Below are 21077 nucleotides of genomic sequence, written 5' to 3' on the forward strand. Positions count from 1 at the left end.
TTTTTGTCCATTTTTGCAAGTGCTTTTTGACACTTCCAATTTTCGTCCTTTCTTTAATTTTTTTTGGCCACTTTTCATCCTAATAATCTAACTTTTGCCCAATGAATACCACTTGTTCCCTTTTTTCCTTACATCTTGCCTCTTTGTGTGCCACATTTTTGCCCTTTTTCATTATTGTTTGCCACATTTTGCCCATTTAAGCTCCCATTTGCTAGTAGATACAACCTAATTCCTTTTTATTTGCCCATTCTTTGGCCGCTCTTGACTGCTTTTGGGCCATTTTAGTCACTTTTCACTCTTTTCTTGCCACGTTTTAGCCACTTTTTGACCATCTGTTTCCATATCTGCCTCCACTCGTAATGGACCGGTCCAGTTGACGGCCCACCGGTACGTTCCCCGCTATCCCAGATGGCCAGTCCACCCCTGCTTACTGGTTATCTACATATTCCTGAATTCCCTTTAGGATTAAAACCATTTTCGCGTCAGCTTACCCTTTTTCATTTCGTTTCCGTTTCATCGTCTTTCCTTATTTAAATGATTGGCTATTAAACTTCCCAAAATCATGCTAAACAAAGTAAGTATGCTGAATAAAGAAAACTGAGTTCACTACAGTTGATATTTTTTATATGTATATGCTTCAGATTACTTACGGAAGCCAGCTAGAATTATGGTGAAATCACTAAGAGTGTCCCGTTTCGATAGTGATATTGCATATCAGTGCGACATCAGCAAAAAAACAAGGTAACGGCCTGCATCTCAAGTCTTGGAAATAATCACTCCAATACAAGCAGTTCATTCCAGATTCTCTATTTATAATATTTAGGTTTTTTGGATTTGTTTAAGGTTCTTTTTCAAGGTGTGCTAATTTATTTATTTAAAAATTAGCCTCACAACAATTCCTATCTGGAGATTTGACACAAGATTTTAGATTTCTATGGATGCCCATCACTGAACAAAACTAGTAGCAAAATTTGACATATTCGTCCATTTGCTTCACAAGCTATATATGTTTGCTATGTTATTTGTTGTTAAAATAGCATGTAAACGTGTGATGTTTTCCTAAAACATGTTTGTGAGGTATTTTTATGTCATATTAGGGCCTGATATTAAAAGAAGAAGAAAAAAACAGGTTTCGAGTGCTTTTTCTGTTTCAAAATTGTGAATACCGCATTTTCTGTCCGTTTTCTGCGATCTTGGAAATTTGTAGTCCCTGAATGTAGCAATATGGATAAGATAGGCCTGCACTGCCTTTGTAATCCATTGGTAATGTGGGCAGTTGAGGGCACAATGCTGTCGTGATCAACTGCGTAGTGTAAATGGACGTAATATGTATTTATGTAAACAAGTAATCTTAATTAAGCTGATTTGTATTTCAAGCTAATTGTCAGGTTTTGCACATTAAACAGGGCCTTAGGAGACATAACATTACTCTCAAATTTCACAAGATTTTTTAGCACAACATTTTGTGTAATTAACTATTTGTTTATAGAAATAGTACACGCTCACATGGTGTGCTAAAATTCAGATGACTTTCTGTTATCATGTACATTACATAACATGGACTGGATGAGGGTTAATAAATAAACCTGGTCTGTAATGTTACCATCCATGTTGGTTACTTGTTATCAAACTCTAAAGTAAAGCCTGCTAATATGTAGAGCCTCCCATTTTCCATTTCATAACGTCCCCATTTCAGAGTCCAGTTTAACCATTTCAGTGTCATCTCTGCTTCAGTTTGGTCATTTCCATTTTTAGTTAGACGTCATTACTGGCCAATAGTGCTTAACATGCTTTATTCAAGTAATTATTGTCAATTTCATATTTCATTGCTGCAGAACTGCACTCAAAGCATGCTCTAAATATATAAAATGATGCCGCAATAGGGCACAGCGATAGATTTTGTGCGACATTAGACATCAGGCCACCTTTATGTTTTTACGGCAAAAAATATTGTAAAATTGTGTGATATTGTCCTAAAATATGTCGGTGAGGGTTTAGTCCAGCTATTTACGCTTGATTTTGTTTAAGATATGAAAAGAAATTGGCCATTTCCATCTCAGAAATTGATTTCCCTATTTTACTTCCATTTTCCACGATCACGCAAAATTCAAAGCCCTACATAGAGAATGAAATCACAGTTGTGGTCATCTCACCAGTCTTTACTGGCGTAGTTTCTCCCAGAAACCAGTGATCAGACTGGGGATGAACTAATCTCCTGAGGCCCATTTTACAAAAGGGGATAAAGCTGGGATATCTTGGTTATCTTGGCTCAAATTATCTGGCATCTGGTTGTACAAAAGCGAGATAGTGGAAAGTGGGATATTTTGTGACATATGTTACCATGGAGATTTACTCTGGGGAGTTAGCATGCTCCAAACCAGGCTAAATTCCAGAATGTATTACATCTCATCCCTTATCTCAGTCAATAGTAAATTAATCCACTGCCCACTACACTTTATTATCACATTCTTTTAGATTATGTCATTATTTAAACATCTGTGATCATTAATTTCAATAATTTCATATAAATGATGATTTTAGACTATAGATTATAAAATATACAGTGCCTTGCGAAAGTATTCGGCCCCCTTGAACTTTTTTAGGCCATCAAATTTGGCCCGCAGGAGAAAGTTATAAAAGACAGAAAAAAAAAATACATATTGTTATTTGGAGGATGGCAATTGTCACATCATTTCTGCAAATGAAATCAAAATTGGTCACAATCGATGACATGTCATATTGTTGGCGTCTTTCATACTTTGCCGTGTAAAGTACAAACTTGGGGACATTACTGTTGAAATTGCTCGTTTTCCCGCCTAAAATCTGCAGCCCACTTATGATCAAACTACTTTGTATTTGACTTCTGAACTAAAATGAGTTTTACACCCCTGCTCGCACAGAAACAAAGCATATTATACAGCACAATAATAAATACACTCGCCTGTCTGCACACGTGGGACAAATCCATACACAACAAATGAACAGAATAACAATCATAAAAATAATGATACATTTTATGTAAAAGCGCTTTTCAAGACACTTCACAGGTTAAAAACAACAACAGCAAATATGGTGATTAAAACAAAGAAATATTAATCAGACAAAAGAAAGAACATTAGTAAAGAAACAGGCATGAGTGGGTGGGTGGTTAAATGAGCAGAGAAATGAATGGATGCAGTGGCCTCCATGCAAGCATGTATACACACAGTATATACTGTACAGCACAAACTACATGAGGCCAAATGAATTTAATCTGTATATGTAGGATATATTTAACTGAAAGGACAGCACAGGCCATCTTGATGTCAGTGAAAGCGTGTCTTCAGGAAGTCAAAGGTCATTTGGATCCTGGCCCTTGTCCTGGCATGGAGATGATTACAGCCTGCTGTTCTTGTTGGGGGTGTGTGTATGGTGTCAGGAGACATCCATCCCCCTGTCCCCCAACAACATAGCAGAGACTCCACCTGTCAATATAAAAGAGAAAAACGGACCTATTTTTTATTAACCAGTTGGTTTCATACATTTTAACCTAAAACATATTATCTACAGTATTTTACAATTTAATACATATAATATATATTAGAGATTTTAGATGCAGTCAGATAAAATTCGATATTTGTTTTCTGGCTGATATCGGACCGATATCAATATCGGATTCTGGACACCCCTACTATTTGGAGTGGAGTTGTGATGTTTCAGTGGAGCAGTGAGTGTGTGTTGTACTTGTTTTTATCTGTTTTATTCTGCTGTTTTTATTGTGTTTATTTTAATGACTGCCCTGTACAGTGTCCTTGGGTGTTCTGAAAGGCGCTTTTAAAGAAAATGTATTATTATTATTATTATTATTGTGTATTCAGGCAGTCTTTGCCACACTTTCTGTCATTGTTTTATAATAACTATGGCGTGGTTGCTTTTCTTTTTGATGGCATATTTTCCCTCCTCGTAAGCCTCCATGAGGATTTCTGCCCCCGACCGGTACATGAAAGTACGTCGCTCTGGTTGCCATAGTTAATCAGTGAACCTGTGATCACTAACAGAGGTCTATTTGAGGAAACCGCGTGCGCGCACTGATCCAGGATTGGTTTCACCTGGCTTGATGAGTCCGTGTCTGCTCAGCCTTGCTTGGTCTTTGTACAACTAATTAATCCTAGACGCTCTTGTTTTGGATTCATTGAACTCAGCTCAGTCATTCAGCCTGGCTCTCTGAATCCAACGTTTGTGCAATGGATCCCTGATATCCAACCCTGTGTTTAGTATCCTCTGTATGCAGCTGTTTGTTGTTCACTGCTGCACAATTTCTCTCACTGACTCTTACCAGCACAACTCCAGGGACTCGTAATGTTTAAAGGAATAAAAGGAAAAATGAATCAAATGAACAAAAACTGAGCTTGCTCTCCTGGGGCGACACGGGGTGTTTAATATAAGCTTTGTGCATCTCAGAGGGCAGCTCTCCCTTACATACGGGCACACAAACAACAGCAATGGCAATACACAGATGCATATAGTTCACATTCTGGCCTGCGGAGAAAGGAGCCAAGACCGGCGTCAGGAGTAGCCACAACAGGAAGCGATCCAGGGATTCCATTAGAAGGACAAACTCCTGGCTCAGAATGAACTCGTGTTGAGAGGCCGAGGCCTTCCTCCAGGGGAGGGGGGGCTGAGTGGTCTCGTACAGTAAAGCTCACAAAGCGACTTCTATAAGATTATTTTTCTGGCAGCTCACTGTTCCCAGCATCTAAGAGCGAAGGAGACCATGAAGGGAGATGAGGAGAGATGGAGATAAGGGATGCTGTGTTCAGGAGAGGTCATGGCCTGGGCATGGATCCACATCAGTGGAGGCAAAGTCCTGTAGAACGACGCAGCTATGCTAGATTAATTTCACCTTAGCACCGCTTCTCATATCAACTTCAACCATCAACCTCCACATTACCATTCTTATTTCAACTTATATGGTTTCTAAATTAAAAAAAATACCAGTGCCTCCCCCCTTTCAGTCCTCAAGATGTTCTTTTTAATATCCGTCTCCTTATTGGTAGCCTCGAAGTCTGGCTAGCTAATTACTTTCTCATACATTCACCTTAAATGTGTTTCTAACCTTTACAGGGAGGTTTGCATCTCAAAAAGAAGGTTGATGATCATTGTACTGAAGCTTTCTCTTCGTGTGAGACAGAGGAGGGTCGGGCCAGCTGTGGGGGCGTTTCAGATGGGGTACAAAACTGCCTTAGTGGACGTTTCGGTACCTTTCCACCAACCAATCAGAAAGGCTTTGAAAAAACGCAATTTCCACCACTTGACCTCCGTCAATGTCAAGTAGAAGCCCTAACCCTAACCCTAAAATGAAATGTAACAATACTATTCCGGATTACGTTATCTTAGAATTCAGAAGCGAATGAGAAGGGGGTGTTTCTGCCTTTGAAGGGGGTGTACCTGCTTACAAACCAAAACGCTGGTCGGATGATATTGGTGAGACTGTGTACTGTACACCCTGGACGGGTCACTAGTTTGTTTGACTAGTGACTAACCTCGTACACTTTCACACTTTGCTCAATGTATAGGTTCTCCCATTTTCAAATTTTCACAAATTCCATTTCAGTGTATACCATATTCTGTTTTATTTTCAATTTATCAGCTTCCTACTTGCTGACCATCACAAAAGCATTAATAATCGTTTTTTCTATTCTCCAGAAGTGCAGGATGAACCAGTACACTTAAGTCTCAATCGATTGCGACATAGAGTTTGTGTGAGATTTTTTGGCCTCAGATTTTTTGCGAAATTATTTGAACACTTGAAATACATTTAAACCGTCTGTTTAACGGGGAAATATGGTGGGAACGTGTGACGTATATGTTTTCTAAATTAAACAAATACCAGTGCCTCCCCCACCTTTCTGTCCAGAAGATATTCTTTTTAATATCCGTCTCCTTATTGGTAGCCTCAAAGTTTGACTAGCTAATTACTTTCTCATACATTCACCATAAACGTGTTTCTAACCTTTACAGGAAGCTTTGCATCTCAAAAAGAAGGTTGGATACGTGTATTTCAACCTTAATGATCATTTTACCAAAGCCTATTCAAGCGTACTCTAGGGTTTGTGTGAGATTTTTTAGCCTCAGATTTTTCGTGAAATTATTTGTTTGTTTTTCATATTTGTGTAGGAGAGGCTATATTCTGTGTCTTGCAGCTGTTTCCATTTCAGGAAGTAATTTCCGTGATATCGGCAAGTTTTTTGTGATCACCGAAACTCAGAGAACTTGAATAGGCAAAGGCAGATCAGAAGATGAATGAATCAAAAATCTATCTATGATACTTTTATTATTAACAGCTGCAAGACGTTTAGATCAGTGGTTTCCAATCTCCTTCGTTCCATGAACCCCCTTTGCATTTTGGTCAGATCATGTGTACCCCCTCTATATCAAGTACCCTCTCCATAATTTCATATGCTTTTTCATTTGTGGAACAGCGGCTCTCCTAAACCCCTAACAGTGTCTCAAACATTGGTTCCCTAAGGCTTAATCTACAAATTCAACACAATGAATATAATTTAAAGTGTAATTTTTTTTCAAATACCTTGTAGTTTTTATGTGATTACTTCAATAGTAAGCAAATAGCTAAATGTTGTCTCCTATTGCATGAAAAAATCCTGTTTCAAGAAATTACAAGACAATATAGTATTTTATTAAGCAATAGTTTAATTGTTAGTTTGTAGTCAATTTGTTAAAAAATAGCCTAAATGAATAACTAGGAATATTTCCTGATTATTATTAAACCAAAATTAAACATTCATGTTCCAGTGCATGAAATAAATATACCAATAACATCACTGTGCAAAGTAAACACTATAAGTAGTTTTGAAATTCAAGAACACACTTCTTTATTGTGTTTCATGGCATAAAATTCTGAAACATTTAAATCAATGTTTAAATTCAACAAAATGGGACACAACATACCCCGCCTATACGACAAAAACACTACACTTTCCCTTCCTTGAAAAATTCTTAAAAACTCGAGAAAAAATTATGTAATTTGACCTCAGCTTTAATAGCAATAATAATAAATCAGCACTTTTCAAAGAAAACTCAAAGATGCCTTACAGGAAACTTTATATTTTTTTTGTTATATATCACTGTACTGTATTACATACATTTTTATATTTAAAAAATTTTTAAATATTAAAAACAAAAACAATTTCAAATATGGGCAGCGGGCCAAAACTAATTGCTTGCGGGCCCCAAATGGGACGGCCATGGTCTAAACTTTACTTGAACTACCTGTGGCCCTCTTTCATAAAGCTTGAAGGTGGCCTGAAGCTGAGGCGTGCGCAACTTTCATTCATTTACAGTAAATTTATCCCTTTCTCAAATTAAAGATAATGAACAGTTTCACAAATTCATATTCTCCTCTCTGTCCGATGGCTTGATTAGCTGCTTAATCCATGGAGCCGATGCCTCGCTAGCTTTCAGCCATCTGGGAACCAATCTGTCCGCCCATTCTCAGATCGTCTCTCGTTTCATTTCGACTGCCTGTTGATTCTCCGAAGCTTTGTCATATTTTTTAAAAGGCATGTGGAGAAAATGAAATGTCAGCTTTAATTGAGAGTGGCACTAGTCAGACCCGACTCTACGGGAGGAAACGAGGCAAGTGGAGTGGAAGTAGCAAATAGCCTGACAGGCAGCGTCAGTGTTTTTTCCTCTTTTCTGTTCGGATTTAGTGCAGTAGTTGCCAGTGGCCAGCTCCACAATCAAAGGCTGCTGTTTCTCCTGTTTATTAATGAAGTGCTGCTACTGCTTCCAGGAAGCCATGGAGGTCAAAGCTAACCAGCAGGGGAAAGGTGTTCAAGCGGCTGGTTTGAGACAAGTTGGGAAATTCTGCCTGATATCAGAAACATGTGACTTGACTCGAGGCTCCAGTCGGCCCTCTTATATAAAGAGCCTTAACATTCAGATCATGAATAGATTGTTTTTTAACCCCCCCCCCTTTCCTTTTCATTTAAACTAAACCGGATTAATCAGTATAACAAAGACGTATGCACACACATACACACACACACATACACACACACGGTGGCCTATATTTTTTCTCCTTCACTTAATGCATTACAAACTAATTCAGCCCTGATGGAGCTGGTGCCCCCTGGTGAGTTTTAAGTAAGAATGAGTGAGAATTGGTGAGTCTGGGCTTTGTTTAGTCCATAGGGAATGACAGTGAGTTTCCTCTTGGACTTATTTTTTATGTTCCCACACAACTCGTAGCCTAGGATATAGATTTTTAGTTATTCCCAATGGGAGTGATGGGTTTTCATCCAAAAGACAGTAAATTGTCAATTTTTTATTTTAAGTTTTTTAGTTCTTTTATGGCGCGTTTCTATTGGCGGTATCGGCTCTACACGGCTCCGCACGCCTTGCCTTCCGGACCCGATACTGTTTTTCTGGAGCGTTTATTTTGAGCACCAACCTGACACGCTAAACTGCCATGCTCCACTATTTGCAATTTTTTGCTGCCATCCTCACAAGATCTCCAACAAAAATCATGGGTGGACAAATGCTTCCTCTCTGTGCGTGAGTTGATGACTCTACGCTGTGATGATTCTCAGACCCAAGTCTGCTTTGTGCCTACGTCACATTTTCAGACCAGGGCTGTTTTTTTTGGAACCTCAACAAAGGAGTAAAAACAGCACCAGCTACCACGGAGGAGGTACTTTTTCCCAGTCGAAACGCGCAAAAAGAGTAGAGCCGATACCGCCAGTGGAAACACGCCATTAGTTGCCAACAGGTCACCATGGTCGTACAGTTCATTTCATTACATCTAAAGTCATCCACCCTCAACAAACACTAAAGTGAGATACAATTCCCCTTGGATCCTAATGCTCAGTCACACTGTAGCGGTCTTAAAAGGACAGTCACACTTTTAGGACAGTCACACTTCCATAGTTCAGAGTGAGTGGTGCCCTTGACGCACAGGGGTGACAACATGTAAGTAAGCATCAGTCAGGATAATGTATCTTCAGTCCAAAAAGTACCCTATTTCATGAGGATATAGGTGACTATTTTCTTTCATTTGAAATTGTGGAAGCGACTTATACGACGGAGCGACCAATATGCGGATTTTTCCTCCAGTCAACAGTGCATTCTAGTGAAGAAAATGTCAACCGATTTCTGAAAATAATACAGGAACTGGCTTGAACAGGGCCTCCGATTTTCTGTGATCGCGGAAAACGGACGGAAAATGAAGAATTCACATTCTGAAAAGGAAAAAACTATCTAAACTGTTAAAATCAGGCCTGAACATGCAACAGAAATACCTCACATGCATGTTTTAGGACAATAAAACACATTTATACTCTATCTTTCCCTACAAAACCGGCGTCAGAATGACGAGTGTAAAGTGCCAAATATGTGTAATTTCACATGTAACCTTTGCTCTACGTAATCATACAGCTGTGCGGGATTTGTGCAAAATGAAATGGAAGTAGCTGTATGACTGCAATTAAACCTTCACTTAGATATTCCGAGACCATACCACAAATTTTCACGATATTTTCTCCATGAAACGAATGCCCGAGTGTCACGATATTCTTGCGATGTAACCTAGCGTTATTTCATTGTAACCCTCCTTGCTTCCGTAAGTCATCTGAAGCATATGAATATAAAATTAACTGCAGTGGTTGACTCAATAAGCATTTTTGATTTCAGGAAGTTTAATAGCAAATAAAGTCAGCTAAATGGGAAAAAGACAACAAATCAAAAATGAAATGGAATGCCGATAATGGAATGGGTAAACTCTGAAAAGAGAGAAATCAGCATCTCTACATGGAATATCCAAATTCCAATTCCAATTTCTAAGAGTTCCTATTAATAAGGATCTTGATATTGATAATTAATATAGCTACCTGTCTTATTTCAGGTTTTCCAGGCCTGTAAAGGTGAAAGCGTAACAACAATTCCAGTCTCGTTCTCGGATGTTTTTTCGTCCTCCATCCTCGCAGCACCAGGTTGGTTTCTGTTTTTTATCTTCTTCCATGAGTGTGGTTGCACATTCCTGTTTAATAGGGAACTGTGTACAGTTGTCCTTCTTTTAACACAATGAAAGCTATAATTTCACTTGGCAGAGCGTGTGTGCGTGTGTGTGTGCGTGTGTGTGCGCACATAATTTGTCTGTTTTATTGCTCGACAGTAATGATGTGAAGTGTTAGTATGACCCCCTGAGGCACTGATTATTTTATTAAAGCTGTGGTTAACCATCAGGTTGTTAGTTATGTGCCAAGTAGATGAGTTAAAGTGTCTCTGTCTTAACAAAGTGACTAAAGGTAAGATACCTGTGATGACTCAGTTTTAAAGCTCTCAGTTGACGACGTGAAACAAAGTAAATTTGCAAACTATTTTACTAAATTTGACCCAGATTTTAACAGGAAATATAAAAGGTTCAGAATCTTTTGCATGCAAATAAAAAGTAACCTGAAGGGGTCAATGTATAGATCCCTGTGGGACCCCAGAAAATAAAGTGTGTATGTATGTCTTCAACTTTAATGTTTTTTTTTTGTTTGTTTTTATCACAGCATGTCTGTGTCATATTAAGAAGGAGTAGGTCTGGTATTGACTTTGGACTTTTTTGTGTGGAGTTTGCATGTTCTCCCTACACTCGTGTGGGGTTTCTCAAGGTTTTAGGGTTTCCTCCAATAGCCTCAACCTAAGGATGAGATGTTATTGCAGTAATAGTACTTAAACAGATTTAAGAAACCTTTAAAATCCAGAAACTAGTTTAGTTTTTTTTTAGCCTGAATATTAGGAAGAGGACATGATGCAGAAATGGGTGAACTCCAATAAGATATTGAGGAAATTTTGAAGCGGAAAATCAGCATCTCTACATGAAATATCTAAATCTAAAAATTAAGTTTGCTCATGTCTGATTGTAAATGAAAAACAGGACTCTGAGCTGGTGGACAGTTAGCGTAGCAGGCTAGCAGCAGCAGCTGTAAAGTAGCAGTAAAAATGAGCATAAAATCTGTAAATGAAGTAGTAGTTCTGGATCTGACTTTTCTGTGTGCAGTTTGCATGTTCTCCCTGAGCTTGTGTGGCGTTTCTCAAGGTACAACGGTTTCCTCAAATAGCTTCAACCTAAGGGTGAGGTGTTGCAATAATAGTACTTCAGTCAGATTTAATAAACCTTTAAAATCCAGAAACTTGTTTTAGTTTTGTTTTCTCTTAGCCAGAACATGTAAAATATTTGGAGAAAGGCATGTTGACAGATCAACACGATTTAGAAAAGCTGGAGCTGATGGTAGTGGCTGTTGTACAGCACGTTTGGCAAGCAGGTTACTGTTGGAGGAGATGTTGGCGTAATAACCAGAAAAAGAAAACTCAGCTTTTCTGACCAATAGAAATTTCTGGAATGTATCGGGAAATTAGAAAATAATGTCAACACTTGGACTTTTTAGCTGTTTTTTTCCCCCTTTTGTCTTCTCGTCATCTTCTCTTCACTCCATTGGCTGTTCTTCTTGTTTTAGGGACCAAAAAAATGTGATTGTCTGATCCCAGGGCCACATTGTCAACATTTATATCAGCATTTAGAATAAAGACCAATCTGAGTATTAATACAGGATTAGGGTTTTGTCTTTGTAGTCCTTTTGTGTGGGGTTTTCAAGGTGTTTATTGAGTTTTTAGATCTTTAGTGTGTTTTTGAATATATTTTGTCTATTTTCTTGTCAATACGTCAATTTTGTTGCCATTTTGTGTGTTTTTCGAGTCATTATACGTGTGTTTTTTTGTCATATTTTTTTTTGTTATTGTTGTTTTTTATGCATTTTGTTGTCATTTTCTGTGTTTTTGGAGTTTTCTGTGTGATGTTGGGCTTTATATTACTTCCAACTTTATGAAATACAATTTTTTTTGGCGGGGGCTGCACAAAATTAGATCAAGGGCCGCCAGTTGCCTGTCTGCACTAAAACGTCCAAACCTTTATTTTGCCGGCTTATTAAATCCCCCACAACAGGTGGATAAACAGTGTAAAATTTTTGCGTGTGCACCCAATTTAGCGCTTTTTACTTTGGTTTGATTAAATTGGGCAATATACGTAAAATTATTAATCATAATCACAGTCACTGTTTTTAGAGTTCAGCTCCAGAAACTAAAGGGAAACTGAACTCTATTTGTGAAAGATTAACTTGGCCTGGCAGAACATGAGGCGTGGATGTGTATAAGTAATAAAAAACCTGCCATTGTTGTTTTTGGTCTCAGATAGTCCCATTACTAAGATGTTTTCTTCTTCAAATAACAGATCTTCCACCTCATACGATCCCCAGTACAATATTCTACTAAGCAGATTAAATTACCTTGAAGAAGAGCTAAAAGGAGATAGAGCTGTGTGAGAGGCGAGACTACAGGGTGCGCCGTCAGCTGTTAATGCGAGTCAATGCAAAACGTTGACTCACCGCTTATGTGTGAAGTCCCGATCGGCAAAAAAGTGGAAAAGACCACGTTTGATAACGCACAAACTCCTCACCAGGTGTCATGTGACTATTTCTGGTAGTTTACTGCAGGCATTATGTGAAATTAATGTTTTTTTTACTCGGCAGCAGAACCGTGTCTCCCCTCCGGGGCTCAGCACTCAACATGGTAAGACAAGATTGGAGCCAGAAGTCTGATTTAAAAAAAAAAAAAAAAATATTGCCAGTTAAATATCTATTTAATTACAGGCAGTGGCATGTTGGAACATGTGTGTTCACATTTTTCTGTATTTTTCTCAGCATTTGTGCAGCAACAAAAAGCAGGCTATGCTTTTGGCATGTCTAATGTTTCACTTCTAATGATAGCATACGCAACCTGGAAGAGGCTGTTTTTCCTGCCATCATATTTCTTTTAAATGTTGCTTACAGAAAAACCACAGAAAGGGGTTTTATTTACAAAGTTCTGCTAAAATCCTAAATGAAGTTAAGAACTCAACCCTGATACAAACGTGCTTTTTCACTTGTATACAGCACACAACCTGCTCTTTTTCAGCAAGCGTTTCCTTTGATAATAGGTGGAAGGGAGAAGCTAAAGGGTGAGAAATGTGTTTCCTGTACTTCTATTTTTGGCTCAAAGTGTTATACATGTTTTACATGAGAGCTTGGAGATTTTCACTATTATTCTGTGCACATTTGTCTCGAATTTCACATGAGACAATGCACTAAATAGGAGGTTTTTTTCTTACATCTCAGGAAGATCTGTTTTGCTTTAAACAATTGTATTTATTTACTGTATAAAGCTGCTTTTCCGCCATCAAACTGCCTCATTAAAAAACCAAGGCAGAGCAAATGTATTTGCATAGACAAGTCACTTCAATGTGCTTAACATGATCAGAATCAGAAAAAAACTTTAATCATCCACATAGGGCAATTAGAAAAACAAAGAGTGGTACATAAAGGAAGAAAATTGAGGAAAAATAATAATAATAGAAATGAAAACAACACGGGTAATAATAATAATAATAATAATACACACCCACACATAAAGACAAGGATGTGAGGGAAACTGAATAACAAGATGCAAATGGTTGATAAAGTATCGAATGCTTTTGTATAAGAAAAAATAAAATGATGAAAATAAAGTATATATGTATATGTATAAGTCACATCATCGTATAATTCCAACCGTCTTATTTACAAGTCCCACCACTGTATAAGTCTCACCACTGTGTAGGTTGAACCATGGTATCAGTCTCACTACTGTTTAAGTCACAACATTGTATATGTATATGATGCAAAGTGCAACACTTAGAAAACATTGATTAGAGTTTAAAATGAACAACTTGCAGCATAACAACTAAAAGCCATTTTCCGTGAACTTGTGAATCTATTTAGCATTTCACCGACCCTAAAAACTATCCATAAAAGCTGTTAAAATCATTTTTCAGTTTTTTTGGAAGGAAGGGCATGGTTGTGTAAGAGTTTGGAGATAGATTAATGTTATCTGCAATAGTCTTCCTTCATTCACAGGTTTTCCATACTCTAAACAGTTAAGTTAGACTGTAAACGAGAAAAAAGTTGTCATATTCTGTTATTTAAGAAGCTGTTGATAAAAGACGACGATTTCCCTGATTTTGGGGGATCGGCGATGGGCCGGTATTTGCATATGAAACTTATCTTTTCCACTGATCTTTTCTACCTCTGCAAAGGAATGTGAAAATGAAAGACTAAAGGAACTGAAATAATTTAGTAGTTTGGACAGTAAAGCTCTAAACATTTCAGTTTTACTACCTAATGTGCAGTTAAAACAATGAGTTTGTATTGTTTCACGGGTATTGTTCAATGTTTTACAATAAAATAAAATTGGAAGATTTGGGTTTGGCTTTTTAAAGATTAGCAATCGGCCAGAAAACTGCAATCGGTGCACCCCTACTTAATTGCAAAAGGAAGGTGAGAGTCGTGATAAGTTCTTACATATATAAAGGACTGAAAAATCCTTAGAAAATACATTAATCTAAAATCCTTTTCCGACTTTTTTCTTTATCCATCTACTAACTAATTCTTACCCACTGTTTTTAAATTAGCAAAGTGGCGCTCGAGGTGCGTGACTATACGCCTTGACTGTAAAGCCTCGACTCCCCTGCTGGGACTCAACTGTAGAGACAATGGAGAATGGCTGCCTCTTACCCCGCTGAGCAAATGCAGGGAAACCAGAACAGAGCAAGAGTTAGACAGATGCTCGGACGCTGTGACGAGATGTGGCTCGACAGGGTTGGCAATGATGTGACAGACGATGTAATGTGTTTTAATGTAAGTTTAGGTCTCCTTCAGCCCCCTAAATGATTTCCCACCAGCGAGTTCCCGTGATGCAAATTACCAGTTCATATGTCCTCTGTGCTTCGGCTCACGCTGTCCCAATTTTTTCACATGCAACCCAAAAGCTGCACGAAACCATTCTATGCGACATGCCAGAGATGCTTGAAGCATTAAGATTAGAGACCCTCAGTCTTCACGCAACGTAACAAGTGAGTTCACCACTTCTTTAGCTCTGGCTTTCTGTGGAAACTGTTTGGGTTTTCGAAGCAGAACTCACTGGGATCCAGAAAACTGGTGGAGAAGATAAGAGGGCCTTTGATACGACGAATCGTACCTCATCTAAATCTCATTCAAAGGTGTGGACAGTAAAGCTAAATTAGTGAGAACTTCATGGATTCAAATGCCAAAGAAACTATTCTAAGTGCATTAGTCAATGATGATGATACCAAAGGCAGTGATTGTGTTTTATTGGACATTGCATCTTGTTTCAGTGTAGCGTGAGATGGTAAATGGTAGATGGACTTGACCTAGAGAGTGCTTTTGTTACCACTTAACAGTAGAAGCCACTTTTACCCATTCACACTTAGACATCCATAGTGAGAGATGTTACCATGCACCATTAGGAGCAACTTAGCGGTTCAATGTCTTACCTAAAGACACTTTAACACCTAGCTGGAAGAAATAGATGACGATGTTTCACAATGTTGACTCATTTTTCTCAGTACTCAAGACCGTTCCTGGTCTCGAGAGCACATTTTGATGGCCTTGGTCTTGTCTAGAGCATTTTTAATCGGTCTTGTCTCGTACTTGGACTGGCCAGACTCAGGAATTTCCTTCGAGACCAGTCAAGGCACTGATCTGCTATTCTTCAACTTCATTGATGTGAGAATTAGAAGTAGCACTTGGAACTCTTCTCACAATTTGACTCCTTGGAAATCTTTTCCAGTGCCTTATGTGTCAGACGCCTGCAAAAACTCAGACGTCACTCGATTTCTAGTCAGAAATGCCATTAGGGGTTCATTCACCTGACCAATATATATATATATATATATATATATATATATATATTTTTTTTTTTTTTTTTTTTTTTTTATATATTAAAAAATAATCCTGGACTTTTTTTTTTTTTAGAATTTAAAAGAACAGATTTGTTAATATTCCAGATTTTTGTGCTTTAAAGGAGGCTCTTGGTTTTTTTTTTCCTGTCAATGTATTTAAAAGAAAGCTAAAAATAAAGAGAGAATGCTCTTTATTTGTTCAACCTTGTCAATGGTTTTTTAAAATAGATTTTTATGGTCTTGATGTTGGTCCTGGTCTTGGCGTGGACTGAATTCCCCAAAGTCTTGGTCTCGGTGCATTCTGGTCTCAGGCAAGTCTTGGTCTTGGATAGCGTGGTCATAAATGGATTTCACATGCTGGGGGATTCACTCAGATTCCCAATGCTAAAGTGATGGGGACCATCCTATTTTATTTAGGGCAGAGGGCCACAAGTACAAAATGGAGAGTAGTGGAATTGGAGAATAAACACATTATTAAATTACTCCAAAACAATGTGACTATAAGCAGGAGAAAAACCACATAGGAGGCTATTTGCGACAAAGTTAATGGTAGATGAAGAACAGCAGTTGAAGTCAACAAAAATAAACGGATGTAAAAAGAAAACAAAGAAGAAAATGCCTCATAAGACTTTTTAAAAACAGTGTGTTTATTGAATTGTCCTATACTCGTAAGACATTTTTACAATATTTTAGATTAATTAATTCCAGGAATTTCATTCGATCAGAAAAGATCCGTTCTCTCCGGCTCCCTTCAACAATAACTGCAGCCATCTATGGGTAAAGCTGTGACAGTTCATGCTTGCTTCTCAAACACTGAATAAATACAAATTTTTATGCACTGAATCTTTATGAATTATTGCCTTAAATGTGCTGGAATAGGTTTCAGCTACAGAAAATCTTCTGATGCAGAAGCTGAATGTATATCTCAGTTCTTCCATCCATCCATCATCTCAGCATGTGTCCTCGGTCCTTCACTGCTGTGAGTATCTGCTGGGGTTTTTTCTCCTTTTTTTCTCCTTTTTCCTGAGGTAAGAAGTTCAGTCACTGAGCTAAATGCCTATGTAGGCCAGTGAGCGCTCAGCCCTTTCAGAGCCACTGAACACGCACTGTAAAATTCAAACGGGCGTCTCAGCTTAAATGTTGCATAAATAATTTTGGTTGCAACTCTGGCATGAATATGTGAGTACGCCACAGACCACAAGGTAGAAGATACATTAGCCCACATCAAAGACCAGCAGATGTGCTGCTGTGTAGGGCTGGGAGATATATCAAGATTCAAGATATATCGAGTTTTCTATTTTGGACATATGAAAAATTACAATATTGCCCCTATTGATGAAATGAAATGAAATTTATTTTGAATTTAAATACTTGTTTTAGGAGTCGTTGTTACTTCTTTTTTTTTTTTTTTTTTTTTTTCTTTCTTAGGTATCACGATTCACATCGATACGGTGAAAATTGAAGCGCAGTACCTATATATATTTATCCTTCTCTTGTCCAGAAGTGTTGGCGGCGGGCGGAATCTGCTACTACTCTCTTTCTGGCCGCCTTCTACTCTTAAACATGTTCATAAATGATTCCTTACCCCTTTAGCACTGAAAGAATATCTGTAATATTACATGAATTTATCAAGGGACTCTTTTGACAATAGAAAATACTGGACTATTTTCCTTTTATTTTTCATTTTTTTCCCCCCAAAAAAATAATGGAATATTTTTCAGTCATCATTTGTCTACAGTCTCATTTTGTAAAATAAATCGTGAGAGAATTGTATTGTGAACCCAGTATCGTGAATCGAATCGTATTGGGAGTGAATCGTTACATCCCCATTTTTTTTTTCCAGATTTTATCTACCTTTTTCCAATAAATATCCTTTTTTCCTATTTTTTGTCCATTTTTTCAAGTTCTTTTTGCCACTTTTCATCCAAATTAGCTATAAATACCACTTGTTTAATTTTTTCTCTTCTTTTTGCCTTTTTTTGTTCCACATTTTTGTCCTTTTTCACTATTGTTTGCCACATTTTGCCCAAAGTTACTCTTTGCCATTACATACCACCTGGTTCCTTTGGCCCATTTTAGTGACTTTACACTATTTTCTTGCCATGTTTTTGCCCCTTTTGGACCATTTTTGGCCACCTGTTACCTTGTCTGTCTCCACTCGATGGTCAAAAAAAACCCAAAAGTAGCGGACCGTACCGGCCCACTTTTGGTCGACGGCCCACTGGGACGATGCCCGGTATCCCAGATGGCCAGTCTACCCCTGGCTGAAAGTCTTGATTGTTTTCCTCGGTGTGTAACACTGCAGCGTTAGAATCCAGACAAGATGACTTTCATCTTCATAGGCGAGGCTAATTACCTGAATTATCTTCAGTCTAAGTGTGTCTTTATTCACCACTATAAGCTTTTCTCCGTGTTTCTCGTCCACCGGGCTGTCACACAAAGCATTAAGTGTGATGATGGACTTAAAGGCATATTCTTTGTTGTCTGCCAACAGCCCCCTCTAATGGTTCGCTAATGGACGCCCAGTCTGCTCAGCCCACAGCTTCCTCTCACTGACCTCTGACCTCTGGCTTTGCTCTGCTGAGTTTCCCCCATATTGGTTTCACATTGTAAAGTGCAACATACATCTAATGGTGTCTCCTTTCTGTGCACAACTCAAAGTACAACGTTGGCTTTGTTGTGTCTTAGCAGGGCTTAAAAAACAGTTTTTTCTCTATCTTGCTCTTCTGTATAAAGCCCATAAAAGGGTTTTATTTATCACTTTAAACCGTCTCCCATATCTATACATGATGATGCAACACGGTGCTATTGGATAGCATTGAATTTGCAATGGATGCAATAGCTCACATTTATGAGGATGATGTTTGTCCTCAGCAGCTGGTTATATTTTTATTGTGATTTAGAGTTAACATTTTACAACAAATGGGAATAAATGACCTTTATGCCTTGGATTATAGAGTACCTATTAGTGAACTATTATATTTGCAAGCTCTGTCAAAAGATTAGTATAGATGTAGAGGTTTAGTTCACTTATTAAGTGCTAAATAACTTCACTTTATCCTTAGAGATATTTTCGCAGCTCAGCGTATTGATGCCCCGATGCCCAGTAGAGTCTTTGTCAAATCTCTTAAAAAGTGAGTTTGTAATGTAGTCGATAATGGTTTCTGAATCAATGCGGAACTGTCTATAGTGCCATGCAGCCAGGATCAATTACTACAACCTTAATGAACACTGAGCAACACACTTTATCACGGAACCTTTAAGTCTGATGTCCTACAGAATGCAGAGAATTTTAATAATAAATGCAGGAAAAAAAAATAAAAAATAAAATAAATCTAATTATTTTTTAAATTCTACAAAAGCAAAACAAAAAAAATGAAATATAGTTTGTTTCAATATATTTTCACCCCACGCATACCCCATTGCACCATACACATTATATATCCTACTAAACAGGAACAATTATGCTAATCACACAGAAACATATATATATATCGATATACATATACAGATAGATATACATATGCTCTAATGAACATATGCTCATGTTTATTTATTGATTTATTGATTACATTAATAGTCTTTGAACAAGTAATGTATTTTTTTTTTATTGTTATAAAAATAATTGAAAAAAATTTAAAGTAAAAAAACCCAAACTATTAATTAAAAATAAATAATTAGAAAATAATCATGCAGTTAAAAAAACCGACAAAAAAAACCAAAATAAACACATTAAATAGATGGTTTGTTGGATCTCCTTTTCCGGCCTTTTTTTAAAAAAGAAAAAAAAGGGTGTTTTCACATCACCATTCCTACTGCCACCTCACCTCAGGTGATAGGAAAAGTAATTGTGTTTCTGAGCCAACACGTCGGATCAATATGCACGGTCACGGATGTGGAAATAGAAGTGATGCTTCTTTAAAAAGCCGGGCTCTTGTTTGCTCCGTGTGGACGTTTCTCAGCAGCCTGTGGAGCCCAAAGGTTCAAAGAGGCAGTGAACAAGCTACATTTCTTTCAGAATCTGTCTAAACTAACTCAAATAGCGCTAAAAGAACTCCTGAAAAATGGTGCAAATTAACCACAAATTGACACAAAGTGATAGAAAACATCTGGCTGCTGAGTGTGTTGGTTTTAAACTGTAACACACGGTTCTGATTTGTAATAGGCTCCTTGGTTAACACAGCACTGTTGGTCTGTGACATTTCTCTGGGTGTTTAAAAACCTGTAAATCAGCAGCTTAACGATGGAAACTAATGAGCTGCATGTGGTAAAAAAAAGTTAGTTTCAAAAGAGCAGTGGAGGTTATAAATGTATTAAATTGATTGGAATAATTCAGCCACATCACAGTGTGTAGCGCCTTATGAAACAGACTGATTATATGCAGAATATGTAAAATAGATAATTGAAAACATAATAAAATAGAAAAAAAAAATTAAAAACAGAAAATGAACTGAATTTTTATTTTGTGTTCAGTGTTTTTTTTTCTAATTATCTTTTAAATTCTAGGGAAAGAAAACACATCAGTTTGTTCCAATATATTTCCACCCCACACATACCTTATTGCACCATACACATTATATATCCTGCTAAATATGAACAATTATGCTAATCACACAGAAACATAAAATATACCTATATATATAGATATATATACATACACATAGTGTTACTGTATATAGCAGGATGGCGCACATCAATCCTCAACAAAAATGAACAGCCAAACGCTCACAAATAAAACTAAATGAATCAAAAATTATAAAATTTAAAATGATGCCGTAACAGAGCATGAAACTTCTGAACTTTAGGAAGGTTTAGCCACACTAATCACATAAAGCCGACAAATCAACAAAAACAAAATGATCTGACTAGTGAGAGCGCTCACGGCAGAGATGGGCAACGCATCATCATCATTCTTTATTTCAGACTCAGGAGTATATTTATAATAATCTAAAAACCATGATCAATAATATAATTCTAAAATTGTATGTAATATAATTTTTATCAGGGCTGTCAATTGATTACATTTGTTTTACTAATTCATTGCACAATTTTCTGTAATTAATTGCGATTAATCACATTTTTCTACTTAAGACTGAAGCCTGTAATAGATGTTTATTTATGGAAAAAAAAATAAATTCAAGTTCATTATCAAAGTGAAGCCTCATTACTTTGAGAGTAAATATTTCAAGAAAGGAAGTTTTGTCTTAATATATACTGTATTCTCATTTTGTGCCTTTCTTTTGTGTATTTCTGTTGTTTTCTT

General features: G+C 37.3%; 1 protein-coding gene across 6 annotated transcripts in view; it reads left to right on the forward strand.

The window, feature by feature from the left end:
- LOC114468102 (thyroid hormone receptor alpha) overlaps window positions 1-21077 on the forward strand; it is a 169386-nt gene that overhangs the window by 16647 nt on the left and 131662 nt on the right. For all 6 annotated transcript variants that reach the window (XM_028454798.1, XM_028454799.1, XM_028454802.1 and 3 more), the window contains exon 2: window positions 9902-9989. The gene's annotated coding sequence lies outside the window, so the exon portion shown is untranslated. The remainder of the gene's footprint in view (window positions 1-9901; window positions 9990-21077) is intronic.

This window comes from Gouania willdenowi, chromosome 8, assembly GCF_900634775.1.
Source record: "Gouania willdenowi chromosome 8, fGouWil2.1, whole genome shotgun sequence".
NCBI classification, from domain to species: Eukaryota; Metazoa; Chordata; class Actinopteri; order Blenniiformes; family Gobiesocidae; genus Gouania; species Gouania willdenowi.